This window comes from Notechis scutatus, chromosome 1 (assembly GCF_049901735.1).
Source record: "Notechis scutatus isolate UNSWTSFEM ecotype Mainland chromosome 1, rNotScu1.2, whole genome shotgun sequence".
NCBI lineage: Eukaryota > Metazoa > Chordata > Lepidosauria > Squamata > Elapidae > Notechis > Notechis scutatus.
Window position 1 is genome coordinate 332,468,122 of NC_142009.1, and position 21,272 is coordinate 332,489,393.

Below are 21,272 nucleotides of genomic sequence, written 5' to 3' on the forward strand. Positions count from 1 at the left end.
AAGGAATATGAAGTATATTTGCTGTCTTTAGTAAAGTAACAAAGAGGGGATTAAAAAAATATATCAAATAAAGAAGTCATAAATAAATCCAAGCCACTCCCCTCCACGCCTGAACCAAGCAGGAACTGAAACGTGTCAAGGTTGATAATATGGCTTTCAAACAAGAGGTGTGGTGGGGAGAAAGCGCTTTGCATCTGCTCAGAGACTATATAACATGATACCACCAGTGCCAGCAACCTGAAATGTGAACAGGATCAGTTCATCGGAGCAACACCCCCCCCCCCCAAATGAAATCCTGATTGAAAAGCCCTAAATGCCAGGAGGGTTAACCACTCAATACCAGAACAGGATTTCCATCCTGCCGGATAATCAGAGTAACTTTTGTGCTTGGCTCTCAGAGGAGACCAAAATCAAACCCTGCAGCCTAATCAGACAGCCACAAAGTAAATCTAAAATGAATTACACCAGCCGCGTCGAGCCCCGGCAAACTGGAGGAAGGGAGGAAGTGTTACGCAAGGATCTGAAAAAAAAACCAAAACAAAAAAAAACAAAAACCCCAAGAAAACACCCCTCCCCCCAACCAAAACGCATTTTGGAAACTGACACTTTCTATGGAAAGATCAGAAAGAAAAATGTACACACACAGACAGACAGACACACATAAAAGGAAAGGAGGATGAAGAGGAACCAAGTTCGTCAAACAGATCTCACTTTGTCTATAATCTTTTCTTAAGGCTTATGGTGTGATCAGACAGGCGGGGGAGGGGAGGGGGAGAGAGAGACTAGCAGAGAGAGAGAGAGAGAGAGAGAGAAGAGAGAGGGAGATTCTAGAAGAGAGAGTGAGGAAGAGAAAAGAGGTTCTAGGAGAGAGAGAAAGATGTACCAGGAGAGAAAGAGAGAAAGAGAAATATACTAGGAGAGAGAAAGAGAGAGATTCTAAGAGAGAGAGAGAGAAAGAAAGAGAGAGGGAGGGAGATTCTAGAAGAGAGAAAGATATACTAGGAGAGAGAGAAAGAGAAAGAAAGAGGGAGGGAGGGAGGGAGATTCTAGAAGAGAGAAAGACTAGCAGAGAGAGAAAGATTCTAGAAGAGAGAAAGATATACTAGGAGAGAGAGAGAGAGAGAGAGAAAGAGAGGGAGATTCTAGAAGAGAGAGACTAGCAGAGAGACAGACAGACAGACAGACAGACAGACACACACACACGCCCGGGGAGACGACCCTGTCTTTAAGTGCGTGAGAAAGCAAACGAAGACGGGAACAAACCCACCCAAGACCACCCCTCTCCCGCATCCACCGTTGCAGACCGACAGCAGCCTAGATCCCAGGTGCGCGTTCGTGTGTGTTTGTGTTGCGCGAGCGAGCTAGGCGGCCAGAAAAAAAAGCGGCGGGTCCCTGTCTTAGGAGGATTACGGCACCATTGCGGAGGGCTTGATAAGCGGGGAGCGGGGGGGGGGGGGCGGGGGTTTGCTTTCTGGTGCCTGCGATGAATGAACTGGGCTAACCTCGCTGGTATAAAAAGGCGACGTCGCAGGTTCCCGTTGCCAGCCCAAGAAAAGGCGGCGAGAGGATTGTTGGTTTCTTTACTTCCCAGGTGTGTCGCGGAGTTTGGGTAAGTACAGTTTTTCTACTTTAAAAAGGAAGGGAGACTGAGAAAGCTGGTTTTTTTAATTTTATTTTTTTTAAATTAGCATCCTTTGGACCGATCCTAACTCCCCGCCGCCCCCCCAACCCGTGTTTTGCAAGGTTAAAAATTCTATTTATTTATTTCTCTATCCCTACGTTATGCGATTGCATCCTCGAGAGGGTTTAGCAATCGCAATCCGGGATCAAATTGTTGCTAAAGTTTATCGGGGCTCGGTTTTCAACGCAAAAAGAAAAAGGCAGCGTGGCAGCTCAACCCCGTTTCAGCAAGTTCCCAGCGGCGAGTCTCGGGGGCTCTTGAGCATAGGCAGAGAGCAGAAAAACAGACTGGAACTCACTACCTTTCCTTGCTCAGCCTTATTTTGGAGGTTCCCCCTCTTAAGTAGCAGAGTTGTTGCTACAGTCGTTGGTATCCAAGAGAAAACAGCCCTTTCTCTGGAAGGAGAGGGAGGGAGCAGAGAGGAAGAGAGAGAGAGAAAGAAGAGAGAGAGAAAGAGAAGAGAAGAAAAAGAGAGGAAGGGAGAGGAAGAGTGAGAGGAAGAGAGAGAAAGAAAGAAAAGAGAAAGAGAGAAAGAAAGAGAAGGAGAAGGAGAGAGGAAGAGAGAAAGAAAGAGAGAAGAAAGAGAGAGAAGAGAGAGGAAGGAAGAAGAGAGAGGAGAAGAGAGAAGAAAAGGAAGTGAAGAAGAGAGAGGAAGAAGGAGAGAGGAGAGAGAAAGGGAGAAGAGAGAGAGAAGAGAGAAGAGAGGAAGAGGGTGGAAGAGAGAAGAAAGAGAAGAGGCAGAAGAAAAGAGAGGAAGAGAAGAAGAAGAGAAGAAAGAGAAGAAGAAGGGGGGGGGAGAAAGAAAAGAGAGAGAGAGAAGAAAGAGAGAGTGTGTGTAAGAAAAAAGGAAATAGCATGGTTTTTTTAAAATCATGTTTTTTTTTAAAGACGGCTCTCAAATCCACAACAAAAATAGATCTCTCAGGTTTATGTTTGAGAGGAATCCAGGCCAGATAGGTGATGGTTGAGTGGGGGAAGGAAAGGACCTGATTTAAGCCGGGATTGAAAGGGAAAGTGTTTAGGGAATAAGATGGCTTTTGAAAAACTCAGATTTGGAAGCTGGGCATCATTTTAAAAAAAAACAAAACTTTTAAACTGCAGTTTTTGATTTAGTCCGAATGAAATTCAACCCTGGAGGATCGGCTTCTGCTGTGTCATTTGACCATTGCCGAAAAGGCAATAGGTGGTGTTGTGCGCAGGTAGAAGATTGGCTGTCAGTAGTTCTTCTCAACAGGTAGACATGTACAGTTTGGACCAAATTCTTTCTTCTGGTGGTGTCTTTTTTTTTTTTTTAAAGTAACTTCTGGGTCCAGTTTGGAGACGATCATTAGGTTTCCCCCAGAGAGACGCAGGAAAGCCTGTGGTTTCTTCAGAGCAAATCTTGCAAATCTTAGCCAGGAGGGTCTCCCTCTTTCTCTCTCTCTAACCACCTGGAGGGCAAGTACCTGCATCCTGATCAACAGCTTAGTTGAGGCTGCTTCCACTTAAAGGAAAGCTCTTCCTTGCTAATCTAGAACAACTACTATCAATTATTAAATTAAATTATTCTCAGGGTGGTTTTTGCAAGCCTTCCCTAGAGAAGTCAGGTTTGAACCTTGGATGCTCCGGCACAAAACTTCTTAGTCCTAGAATTGTACCTTTGGCTACGTTCAAGAGAAGTCTCATCACCATCATCAGAGTTGGAAGGGACCTTGGAGGTCTTCTAGCCCAACCCCCTGCTCAAGCAGGAGACCCTATACTGTTTCAAACAAATGGATGTCCAGTCTCTTCTTAAAAGCCTGCAGTGATGAAGCATCCACAACTTCTGGAGGTTTAGTTGATGGTTCTTACTCTGGGGGAAATTTCTCCTTAGTTCTAGGTTGCTTCTCTCCTTGGTTAGTTAGTTTCCGTCCGTTGCTTCTTGAATTTGACGGCCTCTATAGCATTCCTCATAGCCTAAAATGTTCCCCCTTTGTCATTCCGTGGGAGATTTTCTCCTCTGCTCAGGAAGATTGGACTGAGTTAGGTCTAACCTAGGCCGAATTAGGGAGAAACCAGAAAGGTGAGTAAAGATCTTTTGCCACCGCCAATAAATAGCCTTCTCTCCAAACAGTGGTTTGGTCACTACCATTACCCTTGACTAGTGATGATGACATCCACACGCTTAATAATACTAATCACAACAGAGGTGAAAGGGACCTTGGAGGTCTTCTAGCCCAACCCCCTGCCTAGGCAGGAAATCCTACACCACTTCAGACAAATGGCTGTTCCAATCTCTTCTTAAAAACTTCCAGTGTTGCAGCATCCGCAACTTCTGGAGGCAAGTTGTTCCACTGATTAATTGTTCTCACTGTTAGGAAATCTTTCCTTAATTCTAGGTTGCTTCTCTCCTTGATTAGCTTCTTGTCCTGGCGTTCAGGTGCTTTGGAGAATAACTTGACTCCCTCTTCTTTGGGGCAACCCCTGAGATATCGGAAGACTGCTATCATGTCTCCCCTAGTCCTTCTTTTCATTAAACAATAGACATACCCAGTTCCTGCAACCGTTCTTCATATGTTTTAGCCTCCAGTCCCCTCCTCATCTTCATTGCTCTTCTCTGCACTCTTTCTAGAGTCTCAACATCTTTTTTTTTATATCGTGGTGATCAAAACTGGATGCAGGATTCTAAGTGGGGTCTTATCAAGGCATTATAAACCCGCAAGTCAGAAGTTCTACATCCCAGGGCGATCTCTGAGCCTTTAATTCTATCCCTTTCTCATAACACGGGAAAATAGATGAAGCCATTTCTTATCAACCCCATGGTCTGATTCTGCCCGGCTCTGAATGATCTCAGAACCGTTGCCAGCTTTCCCAGCAGACAAACCTTGTAATTGGGAGTCTCATTTTAGATAAATACATCGGATGGGCATTTCGATCAACCAATAAATAAATGGGCCCCCTGAAAGCTGACTCTATCTGAGTCATACCATTTTTCCTGGTGTTAATTTTCTTCCGGATTCAAAAGCCTGCGTCTTAGTTAGTTCCCTGAAGCTTCCCTTTTTTTTTTTTTTGCTCTGACTTTTGTTATTGCTGCCTCTCCTGTCACTCAAAGCCCTACCTGAATGCAAGGATGAGCTCACCGTTTGCACTGGGAGAAGAAGGTAGAGAGCCAGGTTGGATTTCAGCAAAGGCAGAGCCCAGCGAGGTTCAGTTCAGGCGGAGGCAAAACAAGAACAGAATAACAAGAGTTGGAAGGGACCGGAGAGATCATCTACTCCGACCAGTTTCCCAAGCAAGACACCCTCTACGCCAACCTTTTGGACCTCGGGGACCACCGAACTCATCATTTTAAATCCCGCGGACCACTAATATGAATTTTGACTTGACGGTGGCTTGCTGACGTTTTCCCAGGGTCTCTGCAGAAAGCAGCAGAGACCCTGGGAAAATCCCCCAAAAAGTCTGCAGGAAAATTCCCCATCCCGTTTTCCTACTGATTGTTCATTCTTTATTTGAGATTGCAGGATACCGTCTCCAGCTCCATTCTTGGGGGGGGGGGGAGAGAGAGAGAATGAGAGAGAGAGAGAGAGACTTTTGGCTTCATGCAAGGAAAGCAGCAGAAGCAGCAGAAGTCTTTCTTTCTTTCTCTCCCCCAAACTCCGCCAGAAATGAGTCTTGGTGAGACTTGTTATGCCGGTATAGCCTCTTGGAGCAGGATGACTTGCAGTGTCCCAAAGACTCATTTCTAGCAGAGTTTGGGGGAGAGAAAGAAAGACTTTTGCTGCTTTCCTGCATGCAGCCAAAAGCAGAAGAAGAAAGAAGCAGAAACAACCTGGTGGCCAGGCGAGGAGTGTGGGGCAAGTTCCCCCTCCACCCTTTCCCCCTCTCCTCACTATCTCATGTTGTTCACAGTCCAAGTGATGCAAGCCTTGTGTTCCCACGAGCCATGAGGGTGGTGCAGCCTTGTGTTCCCGTGCAGCCTGAATTAATTGCTTTGGGGGTGCTTTGTGGATGACATTTCTCTGCGGACCACCAAAATTTTCTTGCGGACCACCAGTGGTCCCCAGTCCACTAGTTGGCGACCACTGTTCTACGCAGTGGTGGGGTTCAGGCAGTTTGCACCAGTTCAGGAGGAGTTTGAGCAGTTTGGTGAACCTGGTTGTTGGAAAAATTATTAGGGCAGAGAACCGGTTGTTAAAATTATTTGAATCCCACCACAGGCCCTACGGATAGTCCTCGTGTCTTACAATACCTCATTTAGGGACCGTTCAAAGTTACAACGGCACGGAGAAGAACTGAGTAGGACTGTTTTTTCACACTTACGACCGTTGCAGCCCCCCTCACCCATCACCTGATTGAAATTCAGCTGCTCGGCAACTGACTCGTGGTTATGACGGTTGCAGCGTCCCGGGGTCATGTGATTCCCCTTTTGTGACCTTCTGACAAGCAATAAGTATATGGGGAAGGCAGGTTCACTTAACAGTCTTTAAGCAACTGCAGTGTGATTGGTGTCAAGAAAAGTTGTAAAATGGGGCAAAACTTGACTTAAACAAATGTCTGGCTTAACAAGGGAAATGTTGGGCTCTACTGTGGTCGTAAGTCAAGGATTACCTTTACCATTCCAGACAAATGATTGTCCCATCTCTTCCTAAAAGCCTCCACTTGATAAGGCACTCACAACTTCTGGAGGCAAGTAGTTCCACTGATTAATTGTTCTCTCAGTCAGGAAATTTCTCCTTAGTTCTAAGTTGCTTCTCTCCTGGATTAGTTTCCCTCCGTTGCTTCTTGTCCTGCCTTCAGGTGCTTTGGAGAATAGCTTGACTCCCTCTTCTTTGGGAGCAACCCCTGAGATATTGGAAGACTGTTATTATATCACTCCTAGTTCTTTTTCCCCTCCCATTAAATTAGACCTACCCAATTCCTGCAACGGTTCTTCATATGTTTTAGCCTCCAGTCCCCTAATCATCTTTGTTGCTCCTTCTCTGCACTCTTTAGAGTCTCAACATTTTTTTTTAATAGTCTTGTACATCAGAGTTGGAAGGGACCTCGAAGGTCTTCTAATCCAACCCCTGCTCAAGCAGGAGATCCTAAGCCTGTGATGGCGAACCTATGGCACACGTGCCACAGGTGACACGCAGAGCCATTTGTGCTGGCATGCAAGCTGCAGGCCAACTTACCTCATTGCGCATGTGCGTGCCTCACAGCTGAGTTTTGGCGGGTTTGAGGCCTTTTCCGGCCTCCCAAAGGCTTGAGGAAGGCTTCTGCCGGCTTTGAAGGCCGAAAACTTGCCCCGTTTCATCACTTCCTGTTTTTCCGAAAATACCAGAAGTGATGAAATGGGGCTAATTTTCGGCCTGCAAAGCCTGCAGAAGCCTTCCTCAAGCCTTTGGGAGGCCGGCAAAGGCCTCAAACCGGCTGAAAATCAGCTATGAGGTGCAGTGCAGATAAGGGGGCAGAGGGGGTGGGTGGGGATTGCGCGCACATGTGTAGGGGCCATGGGGGGGACGCACATTGCCTTCTGGGTGCTGGCACGCGAACGCGAGCATGCAAGCACGCACATAATTTTTGGCACAGAAGCCCCAAAAGATTAGCCACCACTGTCCTAAGCTATTTCAGACAAGTGGCTGTCCAATCTCTTAAAAACCTCCGGCGTTGGAGCAACTACAACTTCTGGTGGCAAGTTGTTCCCCTGGTTAATTGTTCTAACTGTCAGGAAATTTCTCCTTGGTTCTAAATTGCTTCTCTCCTTGATTCGTCTCCTTCTGTGCTTTGGCTGAAATTGGAATTTCTCCTCCTGCTTCCTGATTTTTTTTAAAAAAAATTACATTGTTTTATGCAGGAAGGAAGGAACCCCATAAAGTGTTTTTTTTTTTTTCAGCTACGTCCTTCTCAGCTCAGTTTTGGGGACACGATCCTTCTCCCCACACCAGCTGGAAAAAAAAAAGCCGAAAGGCTGTGTTTGGCAAAGCAAAAAAAGATCTAGAACAGACCTTTGGAAGAGCCTTGGGGTATTTCACAATGCATAATAATTCTTGTTCCTGTTGATCGGCTGCTTCTGTTGCTTCGCAGCCTGACAGATCTAATTTCTTTAGGATTGTAATGATGCCTCGTGGTTTAATTAGAGGGTTCTCGGAGGTCCAGACACATTGGCTCCTATCACACGGGGCTGTGAGCTGGAAATAAACACGGTGGGCTTCTATCTTTTGCAAAGAATTTGGCACCAGAACTTTGGGGAAACCTACTTTTGAAATGCGGGTACTCCTCAACTTACAACCATTCATTTAAGTGACCGAAGTTATCAACGGCATTGACTTTCAACCAGTCCTCGTATTTGTGACTGTTGCAGGCATCCCCAGGGTCACATAGTCAGAATTTGGGCGCTTAGCAACCGGCACGTATTACTGATGGTTTGAGCATCCTGGGGTCATGTCGTTGCCATTTGCAACTTTCCCAGCCAGCTCCTGACAAGCGAAGTCCATGGAGGAAGCTGGATTTGCTTAACGACCGCCTGATTCACTTAACAATTGTGGTGATTCGTTGAACAACTGCCTGGCTTAGCCCTGGAAATTCTGATCACTGTTGTGGTCCTAAGATGGGGGACTTCCTGTGGCTCTGATGACAATCACCCTTGGAAAAAAAAATGCCATTTAAAAACAAACAAACAAAGGATTATTTTTAAGATAGGTCTAAAGAGACACAAGCCATAATGCAGATCTTATTCTGACCCACGCCCTTTTCCAACAAATCAAACACAACTCAAAGGGAAGAGAAACCTTGTAATGCTTCTGCAAAATAATTAGCTGTGATAAGCACAAGCCTTGCCAAACTGTGCAAGACGGCCAAAAAAATAACAGACAAGAAATAATTTGCAATACAAGAATCTTCAAATATAAACTTAGGACACTGGAATGTCCACGAGGCTGGAGTTTCAAAACGTCTTTGCTTCCTGCAAAGAACTCTGGTTTCTCAGCTGGCTTGTATCTCTTAAGGGAGGGGCCATTATACTCCCGAGTCGCCCGTGCTGCTGCAACAGCTCTTTCCTGCGTGCAGCCCTGCGCGCACGCGCACTTGGCACAGGCTCCTCGGGAACCTCCTCATCGCTGCTGCCAGCCCTCCCAATCTCTGAAGGCAGCAGTCCACTCCCTAATGGTCCTGGCCCCTCATCTGAGTCCTCGCTCTCCTCAGCCATACGCATCTGCTGCCGGCTAAGCACAACAGATCTGTACATTGGGGAAATAAAACAGCCACTTTATAAACGCATGATGCAACATAGGAGAACAAACTTATCAGAACAAGATTCAGCAGTCCATCTGCATTTAAAAAATTGAACCCTAGCTCTCTTGAAGACAGCAAACCCCACATTCTGGACAGAGAGGACCGCTGGTTTGAAAGAGGGGTCAAAGAGACCATCTATGCCAAAACTGAACAGCCCTCTCTTAACAGAAGGGGACGGATACAACATCATCTATCTCCACTCTATAAAGCCTTAGTAAGGCCACACCTAGAGTACTGCATCCAGTTTTGTTCACCACATTATAAAAAAGATGTTGAGACTCTAGAAAAAGGGCAGAGAAGAGCAACCAGGATGATGAGGGGACCGGAGGCTAAAATATATGAAGAACGGTTGCAGGAACTGGGCCTGGCTGGTCTAGTGAAGAGAAGGACCAGGGGAGACAGGATAGCAGTCTTCCAATATTTGAGGGGCTGCCACAGAGAGGAGGAAGGGGTCAAGCTATTTTGTAAAGCGCCTGTAGGCCAGACAAGGAATAATGGATGGAAACTGAACAAGGAGAGATTTAACCTGGAAATAAGGAGAAACTTTCTGACAGTGAGAACAACCAACCCATGGAACAGAAGTTGCCTTTGGAAGTTGTGGGAATTTCATCACTTGAGACTTTCGAGAAGAGACTGGACTGCCATTTGTCAGAAATGGTGTAGGGTCTCCCGCTTGGGCGGGAGGTTGGACTAGATGACCTATAAGGTCCCTTCCAACTCTGATTATCTGTTATCTGTTTATCAGTCTTCAACACAGTCCTTTCAACAGTTCCAGGAAGGCTCCACCCTTATTTGCACCACTCAGGTGACCCTGAGGGACACAGATAAGCCTCCATGTGGTCCTCAAAGACTCTCTAAAAGGATGCAAATGACCAGCTGTCTGCAAGGAGTATTAATCCTTCATTTCCCACCCTCCAGTCAGATCTGAAGACCGCAATGGTGCCCAAAATTTTCGCTGCTAAGCAGGACAGTTGAGTGAAATTTTGCTCCATTTTATCAGCTTTCTCGTCCTTGTCAAACGAATCCCTACAGTTGTTAAGTTAGCAACACCGTTGTTAAGTGAATCCGGCTTCCCCCATTGACATTGCTTTGTCAAAAGGTTGCAAAAGGGACACCGGAGCTGTCATAAATATGAACCAATTGCCAAAGGTCACGTGATCATTGCAGTTGTTGCTAAGTGAATCCCTGCAGTTGGATCCGTTAGTAACCCGGTCGTTAAGTGAATTGGCCTTCCCTCACTGACTTCCCTTATGTGTCGCTGTCAAAGGGGATCACATGACCTTGGGGCATGGCAACGGTCATAAATAGGAACCAGCCTCTGGATGTTGGTCACATGATCATGGGAATGCTGCCATGGTTCGTAAGTGTGAAAAATGGCGGTAAGTCATTTTGTGAGTGCTGTGGTGACTTCAAAGAGTCGCTAAATGAATGGTCGTAAGTCGAGGACTACCTGAACAACTTAAAGTTGCCATGGGTTGGGAAATACGGCTCTAGCATTTTGTCTCTACCTTGGAAGTGAGGTGGGACCATTATGTAGTGCAGGGGTGTCCAACCTTGGCAACTTTAAGACTTGTGGACTTCAACTCCCAGAATTCCTCAGCCAGCAATGCTGGCTGAGGAATTCTGGGAGTTGAAGTCCACAAGTCTTAAAGTTGCCAAGGTTGGACACCCCTGATGTAGTGGTTCAGCCTGTGCAGACGGCAGCAGAATCGGACAATGGGGAAGAATGAAGACCAGTCCGGGAGTCTGGGGAGGACTCGGACGAGGGTCCTGCATCTGATGCAGAGATGGGGCCAGGACCATCTGGGAGTGGGGTGCCGCCTCCGGAGCCTCCGGAGTCTGGCAGCAGCGAGGCCGAGGATCCAGGGGAGCCTGTTCCCAGTGCGCGTGTGCGCAGAGCTGCCAGAAGGCAAGAACAGCTGAGACAAAAGGGGCAACTTGGGAGTAAGGCTGGGAGGTGACTGCCCCTCCCATAAGGGATAAAGGACAGGCAAAGATGACGAAACCTTTGCAGGAAGCAAAGTCGTTCGATCGGTTCAGACTCCTTCTTTGAAGCTCCTTGTACTTCGGTTGGTTTTTTTGCCTAGTTCATTGGACAGTTCTGTTATTGGCAGCACTTCACAGGAAATGAAAGGTGGGTGCTTATCTCGAGGGACTGTTTGAGAATTCATTACCGGCTGGGAATGAAAATAATTCCCAGCATTGCAATAAAACAAGACTTGTTTTTAAAATAAGTGTGTGCGTAATTAAAGTCTTGGAAGCCTTGGTCAGGACACATTAGCTCCACAACCTCGGGTTGCCAATGGCCATGTAAAATTAATTTAAGTAGCCCCGAGTTGCTTGGATCTCAAATAATTCCTCGATGAATGGAATAACCTCCTAAATCTACTCTTTAGGTGTGTGATGTGACAAAGGTTATTCTGTGTGTTTTTAGAGTTGGGAAATTCAAGTGGTCCTCAATTTACAGCCACAATTGGCACCAGAATTTGTATAAGCAACAGCAGTAGACTTAGACTTGTATACCATTTCACAGTGCTTTGTAGCCCTCTCTAAGCGGTTTACAGAGTCAGTCTATTGCTCCCAACAATCTGGGTCCTCATTTTACCGACCTCGGAAGGATGGAAGTCTAAGTCAACCTTGGGTTGGTCATGATCAAACTTGCTGGCAGTGGGCAGAGTCACCCTGCAATACTGCATTCTCACCACTGCGCCACCGGGGCCCCTCCCTCCCTCCCTCCCTCTTATTCCACCCTCCCTTCCTTCCTCCCTCCTATTCTTCCCTCCCTCCCTCTTATCCCTTCCTCCTTCCTATTCCTCCCTCCCACCTTCCCTCCTTATTCCATCCTCCCTCCCTCCCTCCTATTCCTTCCTTCCCTCCCTCCCTCTTATTCCATCTTTCCTCCCTCCCTCCTGTTCCTTCCTCCCCCCCTTATTCCCTCCTCCCTCCCTCCCTCCCCCTCCCTCCCTCCCTCTTATTCCCTCCTCCCTCCTTCCCTCCCTCTTATTCCCTCCTCCCTCCCTCTCCTATTCCTTCCTGTCTTCCCTCCCTCCCTCCCTCTTCTTCCCTCCCTCCCTCCCATTCCTTCCTTCCTTCCCTCCCTCCCTCCCTCTTATTCCCTCCCTCCCCCTTCCCTCCCATTCCTTCCCTCCCTCCCTCTTATTCCTCCTCCCTCCCATTCCTTCCCTCCCTCCCTCCCTCCCTCTTATTCCCTCCTCCCTCCCTCCCATTCCTTCCTTTCCTCCCTCCCTCCTATTCCCTCCTCCCTCCCTCCCTCCTATTCCTTCCTTCCTTCCTTCGCACTTAGACTACCTTTTCACAATGCTTTGCAGCCCTCTCTAAGCGGTTTACAGAGTCAGCATCTTGTCCCCAACAGTCTGGGCCAGGTGGGGTTTGCAAGGAAGGAAATGTGTGATGTCAGTTAGTTAAAGACCTGTGGCTGCTTTTATTCGAGTTTGGTTAAGGCTTAATGCGGATTAGGGTTTTTTGTGGGCTTATTGTGTGGTCTGTTACGTTAGATCTGGGGTGTCCAACCTTTAAGACTTGCGGACTTCAACTCCCAGAATTCCCCAGCCAGCTTCTGAGGTTCATAATCTGTCAGCTTTGGAAGCCATATTGAGATCCGATGCTCCCACGCTGCCACCATTGAGGCTGGGAAAGTGGGAGGGGGGGGAATTCATTGGAGTATATCTAGTTAGACAAAATAAAACTCTTTTGCAGGTTCCAGGTCACGTAGTGTTGCACATAGTGAAAAGGAAGTCTTACTTTGGGACGGAGGGTGATTGGGCCATGTGAAGTGATGATGGTTGCAGGGGATGGATTTTGTAGTTTTTACTTATTGTAAGGAAGCCCAGAAGTTTCAGATTCAGGATTCCCCAGTTGTGCCAGTTACTATCCAATTTTTTTTTTTTTTTTTTTGAGAAGATGCCTGTCTTGGAGTTATTGGTTGGAATGGAGGTTTGCTGAAACACTGACACTAACTCAGGCGTGTCCAACCTTGGCGGCTTTTAAGACTTCAACTCCCAGAATTCCCCAGTCAGCTCCTGAGGTTCATAACTCAGGGGTGTTCAACCTTGGCAGCTTTAAGACTTATGGATTTCAACTCCCCAAATTCTCCAGCCAGCACGTTCAAGTGATTTTGAAGGTGCAGATAAACCTCCAAATGGCCTCAGCGACTCTCAGAAAGGGTACTAACGACCAGATGACTGCAAAAATGTAAACCCTTCCATCCTCCACCATTCAGTCAGAACTGAAGAAGCTTCTTGGATGAGAAGCAAAACGTCTTCAAGGAAAAACAAAGAAAGTCCGGGTGCCTTTTGGAAAAAGTACCTTTTGGCACAACGATGACCCGGATGACTGGGAATCTCTGCAGCAAAGTTTTCAAACTTGGCAAATTTAAGACTTGGGGACTTCAGCTCCCAGAATTCCTGAGCTAACCTGACTGGAGGAGGAATTCTGGGAGTTGAAGTCCGCAAGTCTTAAAGCTGTCAAGTTTGAAGACCCCTGGTCTAGCATGGAGGTCTTCAATGTCGGCCATTTTAAGACTTGTGGACTTCAACTCCCAGAATTCCTAAGCTAACCTGACTGGAGGAGGAATTTTGGGAGTTGAAGTCCGCAAGTCTTAAAGCTGTCATGTTTGAAGACCCCTGGTCTAGCATGGGGGTCTTCAATGTCGGCCATTTTAAGACTTGTGGACTTCAACTCCCAGAATTCCTGAGCTAACATGACTGGAGGAGGAATTCTGGGAGTTGAAGTCCACAAGTCTTAAAGCTGTCAAGTTTGAAGACCCCTGGTCTAGCATGGGGGTCTTCAATGTCGGCCATTTTAAGACTTGTGGACTTCAACTCCCAGAATTCCTGAGCTAACATGACTGGAGGAGGAATTCTGGGAGTTGAAGTCCACAAGTCTTAAAGCTGTCATGTTTGAAGACCCCTGGTCTAGCATGGGGGTCTTCAATGTCGGCCATTTTAAGACTTGTGGACTTCAGCTCCCAGAATTCCTGAGCTAACCTGACTGGGGAGGAATTCTGGGAGTTGAAGTCCGCAAGTCTTAAAGCTGTCAAGTTTGAAGACCCCTGGTCTAGCGTGGGGGTCTTCAATGTCGCCATTTTAAGACTTGTGGACTTCAACTCCCAGAATTCCTGAGCTAACATGACTGGAGGAGGAATTCTGGGAGTTCAGAAGTCCAAAAGTCTTAAAGCTCTGAAGTTTGAAGACCCCTACTCTGCATACATGCTGCTATTTGCTTATTTGGTACTCAACACATAAGCTAGAACTTGTCGGTGTCGGCTGCCTTGGGACTCATTATATTATGTCTTATGGAAAAATTTTGTTTGGTACTCATCACACCTCCTAGAACCAATTAACAATAAGTACTGAGCAACCACTGTACAGCTAGTCCTCGACTTATGACCCCAATTGTGCCCAAATTTTCTGTTATTAAGCGAGACAGTTGTGAAGTGAATTTTGCCCCATGTTACAACTTTTCTTGCCATGGTTGTTAAGCGAATCACTGCACTTTTTAAGTGAATAACAAGGTTGTTGAGTGAATCTGGCTTCCCCATTGAATTTGCAAACGGGGATCACTTGACCTCGGATTGCTGCGACCGTCATAAATATGAGCCGGTTGCCAAGTGTCTGAATTTTGGTCATGTGTTCATGGGGATGTTGCAGTGGTTATAAGGATGAAAAATGGTCATAAGTCACACTTTTCAGTGCCGTTGTAACTTTGAACGGTCACTAAATGAACTGTTTTTAAGTCGAGGAGTACCTGTATTCTCCTACTTCTGAGTTCGATTCTAGGTACGGGCAGATATTTCTCTCTCTGGGCACGAGGGGAATATATCTGCTGAAAAATACTCCGCATTGGCGACAGGAAAGGCATCTGGCCAGTAAACACTCAGCTCCATTCAGCTGCCCAGATTCCACCCCGCAAGGGATTGTGGGGTCGTTAAAAGAGGAGGAGAATGAATTCCTGTATTCTGCTGGAGAAGAAAATTCCGTGGCCGAAGAGGAACAATTCCTCCACCTGAAACATCCAACGACTCCAGCTGCAAATGGAAAGATTAAGAAGATTTCGGAGAGAGCAAGGGGGGAAATACCCAGCGTCCCTGTGAAAATTTGCATTGAAATGTCATTGAATGGCCATGTTCTAGGAAGCAGGGCCCTTCCCAATTTGGATGGCGTTACCAGCAGTTTCTCAAGTCTTTGCGAAAAGCAGCCCGTGGGGAAGCAAAATCCAACCACCTGCCTGGGTCATTCCTGGAGAAAAATCAACATCCTTGTCACAGTAACAGATTAACCCAGTTGGGAAGGGACCTCGGAGGTCTTCTAGTCTAACCCCCTGCTCAAGCAGGACACCCTATCCCATTTCAGACAATCTTTTCTTAAAAGCCCTCCAGAGTAGGAGCATCCGCAAACTTCCGGAGTCAAGTCATTCCGATGATTAATTGTTCTCACTGTTAGAAAATATCTCTTTATTTCTAGGTTGCTTCTCTCCTTGATTAGTTTCCACCCGTTGTTTTCTGTCTTACCTTCTCATGGTATGGAGAATAGGTTGAATAGCCCCTCTTCTTTCTGGCAGCCCTTCAAATATTGGAAGACTTCTATCATGTCACCTCTTGTCCTTCTTTTCATTACGTTAAAAAATACCCCCATTCTTTCAAGCATTCTTCATATGCTTTAACCTCCAGGCTTTTTAATCAAGATGATTAGGGGACTGGAGGCTAAAACATAGGAAGAGTATTGAAGGAATTGGGCCTGGCTAATTTAGTGAAGAGAAGGACCAGGGGAGACATGATAGCCGTCTTCCAATATGCAACAGAGAAGCTGTTTTCCAAGGCACCCGAAGGCCAGACAAGGAACTATGGGGGGGGGGGGGGGGGGGGGGGGGGGGGGGGGGGGGGGGGGGGGGGGGGGGGGGGGGGGGGGGGGGGGGGGGGGGGGGGGGGGGGAATAGATGGAAACTGATCCAGGAGAGATTCAACCTAGAAATGAGGAGAAATTTTCTGACAGCGAGAACAATCAAACAACAGGACAGAAGTCAACTTCAGAAGTTGTGGGAGTTGGAAGCTTTCAAGAAGACACTGGAAGCTTTCAAGGAGAGACTGCCATTTGTCAGGAAGGGTGTAGGGCAGTGGTGGCTAACCTTTTGGGGCTCCTGTGGCAAAAATAGTGCACAGGCTTGCACTCGCATGCCAGCACCCAGAAGGCAATGCGTGCCCCCCACGCCCCCTATGCTTGCGTGCATAATCCCCACCCACCCACGCCACCCCCTTACCTGTACTGTGCCTCACAGCTGATTTTCAGCCGGTTTGAGGCCTTTTTCGAGCTTCCCAAAGGCTTGAGGAAGGCTTCTGCAGGCTTTGCAGGCAGAGCGCCCGCTTCGTCACTTCTGGTATTTTCGGAAAAACAGGAAGTGACGAAACGGGGCAAGTTTTCGGCCTGCAGAAGCCTGCAGAAGCCTTCCTCAAGCCTTTGGGAGGCTGAAAAAGGCCTCCAACCAGCCCAAAATCAGCTGTGAGACGCGCGCATGCCCAGTGAGCTTGCGGGCCAGCACAAATGGCTCTGTGTGCCACCTGTGGCGCACGTGCCATCGGTTCGCCATCATGGGTGTAGGGTCTTCCTGCTTGGGTCAGGGGTTGGATTAGATGACTTACAAGGTCCCTTCCAACTCTGTTATTCTGTTCTGTTCATCTTTGTCGTTCTTCCCTGCACTCTTTCCAACATCATTTTTTTTTTCTAATGTGGTGACCAAAATTTGGATGCAGCATTCCAGATGTGGCCTTGCTATGTTCTTACAATTGTGTTGGTGTTCCCAAAAGACCTTTGTGGCATCTTCTGTTTGCTGCCTGTTAAATCTCCTTCGGAATGCAACCCCACCTAGCCCCCTGCCCCCCAACAAGGGGTTCCATTCTCCCCACCCCAACTTCAAAATATCTGTTTTTTTTCTCCTCACCTGGTGTTGCTGGATGGGTCCAGCTGCTTTAGGTCAGTTTGGCTGTACGTTGAACGCATAGCTTCTGTGGGCAGCATCGATTTTTCCGCCCCCTCGGTGAGAGATAAGGAAGGTGGGAAGGAGGTAAGTGTGGAAGGAATCTTTTCCACCTCCCCGAAGAAGCAAAAGCTTGTCAGAAAAGGCTTAGTCATAGGTAAGGGAGAAGTTTTGGCAAAGACAAAGAGCTTTCTCTGGATCCAGCAGAGTATGAAGCTTCTAAGCTCAATGATTTACAGCAGGGGTGTCCAACCTTGGCAACTTTAAGACTTGTGGACTTCAACTCCCAGAATTCCTCAGCCAGCAAAGCTGGCTGAGGAATTCTGGGAGTTGAAGTTCACAAGTCTTAAAGTTGCCAAGGTTGGACACCCCTGATTTACAGAATGACAGGGTCGGAAGGGACCTTGGAGGTCTTCTAGTCCAACCCCCTGCTCAAGCAATAAACCCAACACCATTCCAGACAAATAGCTAATTTTCTTCTTAAAAACCTCCAGTGTTGCAGCACCCACAATTTGTGGATGCTGATTAATTGTTCTACCCGCCAGGAAATTTCTTAAATCCAGGTTAGATCTCTCTTTAATAAGCTTCCCCCTCTTCCTTCTTCTACTGAATAGGTTGTTCCCCTTTTCTCTGTGGCGGCCCCCTAAAATATTGGAAGACCGTTATTATATCAAAAAAAAACAAAAACCCCGCCTCGTCCTTCTCTTCGTTAGACAGACACGCTCAATTCCTGCAAATGTTCTTTGTATGTTTTAGACTCCAGCTCCCTAATCATCTTGGTTGCTCTTCTCTGCATCCTTTTTGGGGATATGTACGTGTCTTAACATCTTTTTTGGGTATCGTGTTCCCCAGAGACCCTAGAACAGCTGCCGGCAACCATTTGAGCACCAGGGACTGGTTCAGGGGGTGGGCTGCTACCGGTTCACACCGGTTCGGACAAACTGGATGCTAATGCTACGTAAGTGCCTGCGTGGAGGCTCGGGGGAGGGTGAAAAATGGGCCTCCCGGAAGTTCGGGAAAACCGGAAATGGGTCCATTTCCGGCTTCCGGAGAGCCTCCGGAGCCCCGGGAGGGCGGAAAATGGGCCTCTTGGACATTCTGGAAGGCTGGAAACAGGCCCATTTCTGTCATCCGGAGCCCAGGGAGGCCGTTTTTGCTCTCCTGGAGGCTCAAGAAAAGCATCCAGAGCCTGGGGAAGGCAAAAATTCCCTCCCCCATTGCCGCCATGGTGCAGGAGGCTGACTAGGCCACGGCCATCATGACCAATGTCCACCAAGCAACCAAACAGAGAACCGGCTGCTAATTTTTTTTTGAAGCCCACCCTTGGGCTGGTTCCATGGCGAAAGGTTTTTCAACAGACCAGAGGGGATGTGTGGTTTTGCATCCCATGGATGGGACTTTGCTTGTTTTGTGCAGCCAGGTTGTTGGCTTGCTGTAGGTTGGTGTCAGTCTACGGACCAGGATTGGGGACCCTTTCCCTTGAAAGAGTGCCGAGAAGAGCAACAAAGAGGATTAGGGGACTGGAGGCTAAAACATATGAAGAAATGGTTGCAGGAATTGGGTAGGTCTAGTTTAATGAAAAGAGTGGCATGATGCCAGTCTTCCAATATTTCAGGGGCTGCCCCAAAGAAGAGGGAGTCAAACTATTCTCCAAAATACCTGAAGAGAACCAGAAGCAATGGGTGGAAACTAATCAAGGAGAGATGCAACCTAGAACTAAGGAGAAATTTCCTATAAACAGATTAGCAGAGTTGGAAGGGACCCTGTAGACCATCTAGTCCAACCCCCCTCCAAACAGGAGACCCTACACCATTTTTGACCGATGGCAGTCCAGTCTCTTCTTGAAAGCCTCCAGTGATGAAGCTCCCACAACTTCTGAAGGCAACTTCTGTTCCTTGGGTTGATTGTTCTCACTGTCAGAAAATTTCTCCTTATTTCTAGGTTGAATCTCTCCTGGATCAGTTTCCATCCATTGTTCTTTGTCTGGTCTTTGGGTGCCTTGGAAAATAGCTTGACTCCCCTTCCTCCCTGTGGCAGCCCCTCAAATATTGGAAGACTGCTATCATGTCTCCCCTGGTCCTTCTCTTTACTAGACTAGCCAGGCCCAGTTCCTGTAACTGTTCTTCATATGTTTGAACCTCCAGTGCCCTCATCATCCTGGTTGCTCTTCTCTGCACTTTTTTTTTCTAGAGTCTCAACATCTTTTTTAAAATGTGGTGACCAAAACTGGATGCAGGATTCTAGCCAGTGGAATGACTTGCCTCGGGAAGCTGTGGCTATTCCATCACTGGAGATTTTTAAGAAGAGGTTGGACAGATATTTGTCTGGAATGGCCTTGGGTCTCCTGCTTGAGCAGGGGGTTGGACTAGAAGACCTCTAAGGTTCCTTCCAATTCTGGTATTTTGTTCTATTTAAAAAAGGGATGAGCATTAATTTAGGAAGGTAAGCATTTGAATATTCTTTGACTCATCTCATCTGGTGTCTTCCAGCTCTTGCCTTGTCTGGCTTTCAAATCTCTACCTACGTCAATAAAAAAAAAAAAGGGAAGACGTAACTAAGGGCCATGAGGTGATCTAGAACAATGTTCCTAAAATACGGCATTTGCCATCACATGAAGAGTTTGGCTACCCAAAAAACCCTGGGACTCGGCCAAGGGGATAATTTTACATAACTGGAATAAAACTTGTCCGCCTGGATACAAGCAATGGATCCAAGATATGAGTCTCTTAATTATTTCTGAAGTGACTCTGTTTTCCAAAAATAAGAAGACGAAGCAGCGTGTTTCCGTGTATCTAGATTTAATGACAAGCATGACTTAATTTTCCATTTCTATATATAGTCTATATGGATCTCTTTGCTCTCTTAATTACCTTTCTTTTTTTCTTTCTTGTCATATCACCCTAATATATCTAGGCTTTCCTTCTTAACTGTGCAGCATAATTATTCTCTTTATTTATTTTTTTTCTTTTCCCTGCTGGTTCTCTAGGCTGTTGGTTTTTTTTTGCATTTTGCTGTTTAATAACAACAACCTCAAGACTGTGTTTACGCAGAAGACCAACTGCTAGCCTATACTGTATGATGGCTTCGTGAGATGATTCGTACAAAAGGCTAAGGCAGCATTTCTCAACTTCGACAACTTTGAAGATGCGTAGATTTCAATTCCCACAATTCTCCAGCCAGCATGGTTGGCTGAGGAATTCTGGGAATTGAAGTCTATATATCTTAAAAGTGTCAAGGTTAGAGACTTTGGGTTTAAGGCAAGGAGGAAGAATTTGACCAACAGGAAAGATTCTTCTTAAATACTTCTCCTACTGATCATTTTCCTTCCTTCCTTCCTCCTTTCTCCTTCCTCCTTCCCTCCCTCCCATTTTCTTCCTTCTTTCCTCCCTCCCACTTCCTCCCTCCCTCCTTCCCATTTCCTTTCTTCCTCTCTCCCACTTCCTTCCTCCCTCTCCTTCCTTCCTTTCTCCCTCCTTCCAATTTCCTTCCTTCCTCTCTCCCATTTCCTTCCCTCCTTCCTCCTTCCCTCCCATTTCCTTCCTCCTTCCCTCCCTCCCTCCCTTCTCTCCTTCCTTCCTTACTCCCTCCTTCCCTCCCATTCTTCTAACACTTTTTCTCTCAGAAATTACCTTGGTTGCTTTCTGGACTCTTTTAATTACAATTTTCTTAGTCTTTTGTCCTCCTTGGAACCTTCTTTGTGTTCAGGTTACCGATCCATGTCTCTGATTCCTCTTTGCGTCTAAAAATCTTGAGAGCATTACCCTATCACAGCTGATCTTTCATTTGTCTTCTAATTATCTTCACAAGCTATTTTGATGAGGATTTGGCGGACATGTTCCAGTACCTTCATCACTGCTGGTTCTGTTCCCAACTATTGTCACCAATCTTGTTTGTGTAGATCTTTGTTTTTTGACTTCAACAACTTGAAGATGTGTGGACTTCCAACTCCCAGAATTCCTTCAGCCGGCATGGGAATTCTGGGAATTGAAGTCCACATATCTTCAAGTTGCTGAGGTGGATAAACATTGGTTATGGGCTAGGCACTTGATTGGGTCACATCTTGGTGGTCTTCTCACCCTTTGCAGAGTTGATGGTAGATGTCTTTTCCAAGAGATTCTCCTTCTAATGAGAACCCCCCCCCTAAGAATCACTTCTCGGATCCTATGTTTTCTCCCACCTCCCTTAAGTGCTCGGATTCACAATCAGATCTGACAGTCTCATTGTCATACTGGGAATTCTCCCACCTACCAATCTTTGGATGTACTTGGTCAACCATAGCAGAACCTCTTACGAATGTTAACCTTTGGAGAATTTTGCTCTGGTTTTTGTGCCTTGTGGTGGTGGGAAGCTTTCGTTGCCTCCTTTTTCAGCT

The 21,272-nt window shown here is 46.8% G+C and overlaps 1 protein-coding gene across 13 annotated transcripts in view; it reads left to right on the top strand.

Annotated features, from left to right (window-relative positions):
- Positions 1-21,272, top strand: part of C2CD4C (C2 calcium dependent domain containing 4C) — an 84,320-nt gene that overhangs the window by 47,182 nt on the left and 15,866 nt on the right. For 4 of the 13 annotated variants that reach the window (XR_015746976.1, XR_015746979.1, XM_087952756.1 and 1 more), the window contains exon 1: positions 1,034-1,325. The exons of 3 other annotated variants lie outside the window; for them this stretch is intronic. The gene's annotated coding sequence lies outside the window, so the exon portion shown is untranslated. Of the gene's footprint in view, positions 1-1,033; positions 1,610-17,841; positions 17,859-19,090; positions 19,343-21,272 lie in introns of those variants that run through there. 6 more of the 13 variants (XR_015746975.1, XM_087952754.1, XR_015746978.1 and 3 more) reach the window with 5 other exon arrangements.